Raw genomic sequence first — 8480 nt, forward strand, 5'->3', positions numbered from 1 at the left:
AGAACCCCCAATCCCTGGCACTGCTGTTCCTCTGCCTAATTCACCTTCATTACACTTCTGCTTCCAGGGAATAAGGCAGATTGCCTGAAACCTGCTCATGGTGAGGACTTACTTTTAAAAGCAGTATGGAAAAAGGGAGGGAGATGTGGTTTGAGGTCAAGCAACATTCAGCCCTTCGCCCTTCCTGCTATGGATGGCCGCTAGATGAGTGGAGCGAGGCAAATTGCTTCCTTTCTCTGGGCCAGAGTTTCCACCTTTGAGTAGTGGAGGAATTTTTGAGGTACAACCCTAAACGTTGACCTGAGGCCTGGGCAATTCTTCAAAGACAGCGTGAGTTCACTGAGACTTAGAGAAAAAAGGAAAACATCCTCAAACATTTTTAGGAGGTTCTCAATCATGAGAATAAAACCTAAAAGCAATATGTGAACTCCCTTCAGTTGATTCGGAAAAGCTACTTCACATCCCCCACCCAGGGACGTTCTAGTTCATCCAGGTTGGACTGCATTCCTACCTCCACGGCTTCCCTTCTTTGACGGAAAGTCAATCTTTCAGAAGCAAAAGATAAAAAATAAAACACAAATTATGATGTTTGAAAGACACGAGGGTCTCAGTCTCAGAGAGCCCGCATCTCTTCATTTACTTAGACCCATCTTCCTTTCCAAAAGGCTTTGCTTGAAGAGACCAACATTTGGGGTGCTCCCAAAGGTTTGAAAGCACATTTATTTCTTCTCGAGCCCCACCTCCATCTTTTCTTCTGCTGTATCCCTTTCCACGAATATTCAGAATAGTCTCAGGTGCACGTGTCTTGCTTTGTTTTCTTCTCCAGCTGAACAGAAAATTTTGTCTGATTAAAAAGAAAGAAAAACAAAACAAACAAAAAAGGCTCCTCAAACCACACCTCCTCTTCCACTGGCCAGCAGTGTCCAGCTGAGGAGCTTAGGGAAGATGCAGTGTCATCAAGCGATGCTTTGTTGTGACCTTTTCCTTCTCACTTCCGCACCCATGAGCCAGTGATACTGATGGAGTTGTTGTCTCCCCTCTGTCTGTGGCTGTTGTTTGGGGTTATTTTTGGATTTTTGAGGGTTTTTTTGTTTTGTTTGTTGGTGGTAGTTGTTTTGCATTGTAAATACCATGATGGGGATTCCTCATCAGAACGTGGCTTATTTAATAATTTATTTCCTATTTATTGAGTGGTATTGGGAGAGGTGAAGGACCACCTCTTCTCCCGAATTGCTATTGGGAATCCGTCCGTCTCTCAGCTCTGGGTGCGGCTGTCTGCAGTGGGGACGTTATCGCCCAGGTAATGAGTGCTAGAACCACCCAGCAAATTGGAATTGGCGGAAATGGAGGCTTCAGTCATACAAATTAAGCTCAAAGGGAACTAAAACACTGGTTATCTCCAGGAAATCCTCATTTAGATGGAAATTAATTGAGGATCCAAACGCTTGCGCACAGACTTAACTTCTATTAAAAAGTCACAACTCCTTGAAAAAGAGAGAGAGAACAAAAAATTGTAATTCCTTTTCTGTGGCCAAGAAAAGCTATGCCTCATCTTCTAACGAGCTGAGCCAAAAAGATGGGAACAGCATTCTTTTGTGGTTCTCTTGCCTGTATGTGTCTGTCTGGGTGAAATGGAGTGGTTCTCAGGCCTCAGTCTTATCATCTGTAAAATGGGGCTTGGCCTAAGTGTTCTTGGCAGGCTGGAGGGGAGGGAATTCCAACTCTGATGCTGTGAGTTCCAAACTGTCAGATATAGGGTCCCTCGTGTCTTCTGTAGGTTGAAGGGCCGGAAGAAAATAAAGAAGCAGGGCATGGACTTATCTGCAGGGTGAGGTGGGAGCAGCTGAGTCCTGCAGTCAGACACGGGAGACCTCCAGGTGCTGCCCCCTGGGAACCCTTGTGGCCTGGGTTAAAGCCCTCTGTATGAGCTTGAACTTCTCTCCAAGCCCAGCCATCCAGTGTATTCAAAGGAGAGACCAGGATGGCTTTGCCCGTGCTCTGGATTTCACCACCGTGTATCGTGTCAGGCCATGTTTTGTACAATTGTTCAAACAAGCCAGTGACACAGGTCATATTTCCACTTTTCAGATGAGAAAACTGAGGCCTGGGAAGGGGGAACTAACGTGCCCAGGCTCCCTTGAGCTCCAGCCTGCCTGACTGCACGCCCCACCCACGCTCTTCTCGGTAGCTCTCTCTTGTCAGGCCTAGGCTGTGAGGACTTCTCTGTGTGCTGTATCTTTTCTCTCCCAATACCCAGCTGTTTCCTCCAGCAGGCACTGGCCAAGGACCTAGTAAAATCTACCACATCAGCCCTGGGGGCTTGATCCACATCAGGGGCTGGAACTCCCACCTGGAAAACCCCGACCTGGGGGATCCGCCACCAGCCCAGCTCAGCCTGAGCAGCCGGCCTCTGCCCACATGCCCACATCAGAGGGGGAGAAGCTCCTGTGTTCTCCAGCATCCTGGGACCCTGTGCTCTACCCAGTGATACAGTGGCCATGGCTTGTTTGATATCTGGTGTCCACAGCTAAGCATAACCTACCCTAGGTTTCCGATTTTTTTCAGCCTGTATGAAACGTGTCTCTGTTCTAATAAAAGGTTCCATGGTATGGTGTTCTTATCCGTGGCCCAGCGTCCTCTGTCTACGTCGGGTGCCCAGAAGCAGAGGGAGGGTGGCTGGGAGACGGGGACAGAGAACAGCCAAGTGGCACCTGCTTTGGTGCTACACATCATCACAGTGTTCATCTCGCTCCTTTCCTCACAACAAGCCTGTAAGTATTTGGGGTTCATATATACATTCATAGCAACCACCTTTCCCTAAGCCTTTTTATCTTGGTCTTCAGCACAACCTATACTAGGTATAGGTATTAAGATCTCTTTTCTACCAAGAAGGAGACTGAGGCCCAGAAAAGCAAAGTCACCAGCCCAAGGTCACAGAATCGATGATAGGATCCCGGCAGGCTGACTCCAGACCCCAGGCTGTTCACTGCTCTGCCCTACAACATCTGCTTATGCAGTAAGTGACCACTTTCCTTTGGTACAATGGCTTTTCTCCGAGGCCTTCACGGTCGGGAGGAAGTTCAGCGCAGGGCACAGATTTGGGAGTCCAGAGACCTGGATTCTAGTCTGGACGCCGTCATTATTAGCGCTGTGCCGCGGAGCAAGGACCACACCCCACTGGTGGCTCGAAAAAAACCAAATTGAGTGCATGCAACGCACTCAGTGGATGTTAGTGAGCATATGACTGTTTCCTAAACCGAGCTATGGGAGGGGCTTTCGGAAAGACAGCCTAAAGTAGCCAGCTCGGAACAGTGGGCGGCCCCCCGAGACCCCATGGAGGCCCCCGGAAATGTTCTCAGTGTCGGGTGTGAAAGTTTCTTTCCGTGGAGAACGGGTTGGAAACACCCGTGGGGACAGCCAGGTGAGGAAGTGTACAGGGTTGGGGCTCCGGGGAACCGGGGAGCCCAATATACCACTGCCAGGGAGAGTTCTCAAATTGGTGTTGCCGCATCTCCCAAGTTCTCAAGAGAACCTGAATTTTTAGATAGAATTTCCTGATGTTTAAAATGTTCATAACTCATTCTTTTTTCAAACACTATGTGGGTCCACAAAATTGCGTGCGCACACGCACACACACACATACACACCATATATATATATATATATATATATATATATATATCATCCCAGGGGCCAGACAGGAGGATGTGCCTCAGCCCCACGCTCACCCAGACCCCCAGGGCTACTGGGAGGTTGTTTCAGCCCCTTGTTTACATGCGAGGGTGTTACTAATTAGCTAGGGGAGAAAGATCAAACAAAACAGGTTACCACCATCCCTTTGGAAATCCTCCTTGGGAGTCATGTGGATGGGATCACCTCCCTGGGGTAGATCAAAGCTACCTATCACCACTCCCTCCCTGCCCCGTGCCCCCTGCCCCACCTTGTGCACTGATTCCTTCCTTCCCAAACTGGCTTGGTTAAGGCAACCACCAGTGTCCTCTTTTGAGGTTTCATCAATAAATAATAAAATAATAATAATAATTACCTTTTATGGGTCAATTATGTGCCAAGCCCTTTGCATACATTAGCTTATTTCATTTTCCTAAACTCCATTTAGCCCCATTTGACAGAGCAGAAAATTGAGGCTCAGACAGGGAAGTCCATGTAGCTAGTGGGTATTTGAACCGAGGTCTGTGGGCTGCAGGGCCATTTCTGCTGCACCTCTCTACTCCCGAAGGTGCGAGCCCCATCTGCTCAGAGCTAGCCCTCCCTAAGGGCCTCTGATGACTTTTTCTGGAAAACGTGTCTGCCAGGAGGTGGTCCCCATGATGCCAGCCGCCTCCTAGTGACTCATGGAGGAGGTCTTTGCCCTTCTCTCCGTGTTCTGGCTCCCAGCTACGGGGCTCTTGTGTTTTTTTCTTCCTGCGATTGGCCTGAACAGGTGACCCAGCCCTCCCAGTCTCCAGGGGAGACAGCCCTGCTTCCAGAAGTGCCTCTCTTTCCGGCCAGGTTGGCGGCTGCCCAGGGATGGAGCAGAGGCAACGTATAGCCTAAACTTCTCCAGCCCCAGGGGCACACACAGCCCCTCCACTGGGTGAAGACGATCAGACAAGCAGGGGGTGGGGGGCAACATCAGGAAATAAAAGTTCCCAAGGGGCAGGGGCCCCTAGTTGGCTTCATGAGGAGAGCAAACCGAGCCCTCTCTGGGCCCTAGTTACTCCACCTGATAGAGGAGGTTGGCTGAGACCAGGGTTCCTCCACCCTGGCTCCACATTAGAAACACCTGTGACCTTGATAAACCCAGCCATGCTCAAGTCCCATCCCCCCACCCCGAATAAGAATCGCCGAGAGTGGTTGCCAGTCAGCCATCTTTTTAAAGGCTTCCCAGGTCATTCTAATATGAAGCCAGGACTGAGAACCGCTGAGTTAGGTGGCACCTACGATGTCATCCGCCGTCCAGATTTGCTATCCTGCGGTGTGGTACAAGCTGCCATCGTGGTACTGAGAACACAAGAACGACGGCCACTCTTGCAGAGGACCTACTCTGTGCCGGGCACGATTCCGAGCGCTTCATGGATGTTGACACAAATTACTTATGTGATTTCAACCTCACATCCTTACGAGGTAGGTGTTATTTTATGCCAATTTTACAGACGCAGAAACTAAGGCACAGACAGGGGCCTCGGGTCACAGCTAGTAGGTGGCACAGCTGGATGCCAGAATGAGGGTGAGTCCAAAGGGACACCTAAAACAGCCTTGGAGGTTCAAGGAAGGCATTGCAAAGAGACTGACGTCTAGGCTAATGCCTGGGCAATGAGTGGAGTTGGCCAGGCCAGAAAAGGGGGCCCGAGAAAGAGGAGGGAGGGGCGGGAATCACAGGCAGGGGCGAGTGCATGTGCGCGGGACCGGAGGAACGACTTCACCTGCCTGAAGTCGGGCTCTGCCCCCGCCTATCCTGTGCAGTCCTTCCATGGTGCTTATTACTATCTGTAATTAGTGTGTTTACTTGTTTATGTGTTCGCTGCCCATCTCCAAGAGGACAGAAGCCTTGCCTGCCTCGTGCATCCCCGCTCCCCGTATGCCCAGCAGGAAGTACCGGCCCTGGCCCCGGCTGGTTGCCATGCAGTTGAGTCTGCTGGAGTTGTCAGCTCTGCGCCCCACCCTTCCAATTCCCATGCATTTCTAAACTGGTTAATTTTTACTTTATGTGGGGTGTGGGATGGGGAGTGTGGCTAGGAGGACAAAGCAGTGACATGTCCCACAGGATCTCTGGTGCGCACACCGTCCCCACCGGGGGCTGCGTCCCTCCCCCGGAGTGAGAGGAGACAGGGTGGGTTGTGAGGCGGACGGATGAGGACATCTGCCGTTCACCCAGCACCGTGTGAGGCTCTGGGGGAGATGGGAAGACGGCATGATTTTTTAAAGGCAGTTTCTGAGAGTGAGGGCTTGGGAGTCTGAAAGACCTGGGTTTGAGCTTGACTCTGCTACTTCCTAGCTGAGTGTCTCTGTGTAAGTGGCTTGGCCTCTCTGAGCCTCAGGTGCCTCGTGTTTCCAATGGGGACAATGAAAGTATCGATCTCATAAGGGTGCCGTGGAGATGGATAGAGGTGATGCGTGTAAGCACTTAGCCCAGGGCCTGATGGAGGTAGTGTCCTTGTTACTGATCCTAAAAATGTTGGGGGTTGGGGGTAGGCTGGCTGAGTTGCCTAGATACCCTCCTGATAAGTTTCTGGGATGGTGCCGGGTCACCTTGGCAAAAGCTCAGACAGCCTCTCTTCTCACCTTTCATCACCTCGAACACTGAATTCTCAAGAGAGGCGCTCCCAGCTGCCGCCCTCCATAAATATCTCCTCCACTTAGAAGAATCCAGAGTCTCCTCAGAGCTTGGCGATCTCCCCACATGTATCCCCACCCTGACATTTTCTACCAGAGTAGTTCTCACATCCCTCCATCAGTGGAAAGACACGGGGCATCATTCAGGCATTTGTACCCAGAGCAACAGGGGTTTCCACTCCCTCTGAGTCCTGGCTCTGAACCTTCTATAACTATGGCCAACCTGTGGCCCGGTGACTCATGGCAGGTTTTCTTTTCTCCCTGGAGTCTCTCTCACCTCAAATCCTATCTCTAGGTTAAGTAATCTTAACCTAAGGGAATCCATGACCTCCCGTGCTTGGGCTTCAGAGAGTCCATGGATCACCTGAGAACCCATGCCAAGTTTTTATAAGAAAATATAAGCATTTTGGTGCAGAGAAGTACATATTTCCCACCAGTTTTCTAAAAGAGCCCAACTTGAAGATTTTAGGACTCTTCTGCAAAATCTGTCTTTACTCTCTCAAGATGCAGCAGAGTTTCTAGTTGCCTCCTGATAGCCATCGCCCTTTCATCCAGAGTAATAACCCCCACCCCAATTTTTAACTGGGTTCAGGGCCACCCAGAATAAAGACTGCATTTCCCATCCTCCCTTGCAGCTACGGTGGCCATGTGGCTAATTTTGGCCAGCGAGAAAAGGCAGAATTTGTACATGGTTGCAACTGGAAGTTGTTATAGCAACTGGAAGTTGTTATAGCAACTTCCAGAAGTTGCTATAACAGAGATTCATTGTGTGCTTTTGGTTTCTTCCTCATCCCTTCCTTCTTCTCGCTGGCTGGAATGAGGACATGGTGGCTGGAACTCAGGTGGCTCCTTGGTCCATGAGATGGCTTTGGGAATGGAGCCCATACAGATGCGGCAGTAAGAGGGAAAGGTGTCAGTCCCCAAGGTCTGCGGGGAACACGGCATCATGCCAGCTCAGACAGAATGTCTCTGGACTTTAATATTAGGAAGAACGAAACCTCTCTATTCTTATGGCCACTGTTATTTTGACTCTCTGTTGTTCTCAGCTGAAGCTAATCCTACCTCGTATTCGGGGTGAATCTAAGCCAGCCCTGAGAAGGAGACATCCTATTTATATCTCCCCTTGTCCATCTCTGTACATCCTCCCAGAGACTTCAACCTTCCTCCCCCTCCCAGCCCAGACCGTGAGAACCCTCTCAGGCTGAGCCCTCCTAAGAGCTGTCATCCCCAGACCTAAAATTAAAAAAAGTTTCCAAAGCAGTTGCCTGGTGTCACGGTCACCAGCTGGTCAAGCCACCTCCTGCTCTGACCTCAGAGATATCTGGGAAAGGGGACCTCAAGATTATAGACTTTCCAGCTCTCCCCAAAGATCTCAGAGCGACCCTCTGCTAAGGGCTTTGTAATGGCATTCTGCATAAATGTCCCAAACTGGGAGGAATAGATACACCTCTTTCCCAGCCAGGTCTCTCCATAGAGAAGGAGAGAGAATGACTTACCCCTCAGAACGATGCTAGCACCGAGAAAGTTCTCTTGAAGGAACACCAACAACCACAAAAGGACAGAATTTGGAAAACTATTCATCAGAATAGCCTGGGTTATGCTGTACTAACAAAGAAACCCTGAATGTCAGAGTCTTACGAGAACAGAGCTTTATTTCCCATCCAGGAGGGGGATGCCTCTCATTGATGATGTTGGTGACCAGAGTGCAGAAGGAAAGGGGAATCACCCAAGGGTCCTGCCCTCATGGAGCTGAGGTCTCCCTGGGGCTATTATATTAAATGCTTGGGACTGGAATTGACAGACATCACTTCTGCTCACAATTCATTGGCCACAACTAGTTACATGGCTTTTCTCAACCACAATGGCATCTGGATGTGCATTGCTACCTACCAAGTGCCCAGAATTGTACTGAATCCCAGAGATGTGCCAGGTACTGTTTTAGGTGCCAAGGACAGAGCCCTAAATGACAAAGGTCCTCACCCTCAGCCCTCGTGAAGCTCTCTTTCTGGTGGATTAAAAAGAAAAAAACCCAAATAATAGAGTGGTAAAATGTAACTGTCAGTTAATGGCCAGGGCTATGAAGAAAAAGAAACCAGCTGATGTGAGAGAATATGATAGGAGAAGGTTTGTCCAAGTAAGTGACATTT

Source organism: Lagenorhynchus albirostris, chromosome 14 (genome assembly GCF_949774975.1).
Source record: "Lagenorhynchus albirostris chromosome 14, mLagAlb1.1, whole genome shotgun sequence".
Lineage (NCBI taxonomy): Eukaryota > Metazoa > Chordata > Mammalia > Artiodactyla > Delphinidae > Lagenorhynchus > Lagenorhynchus albirostris.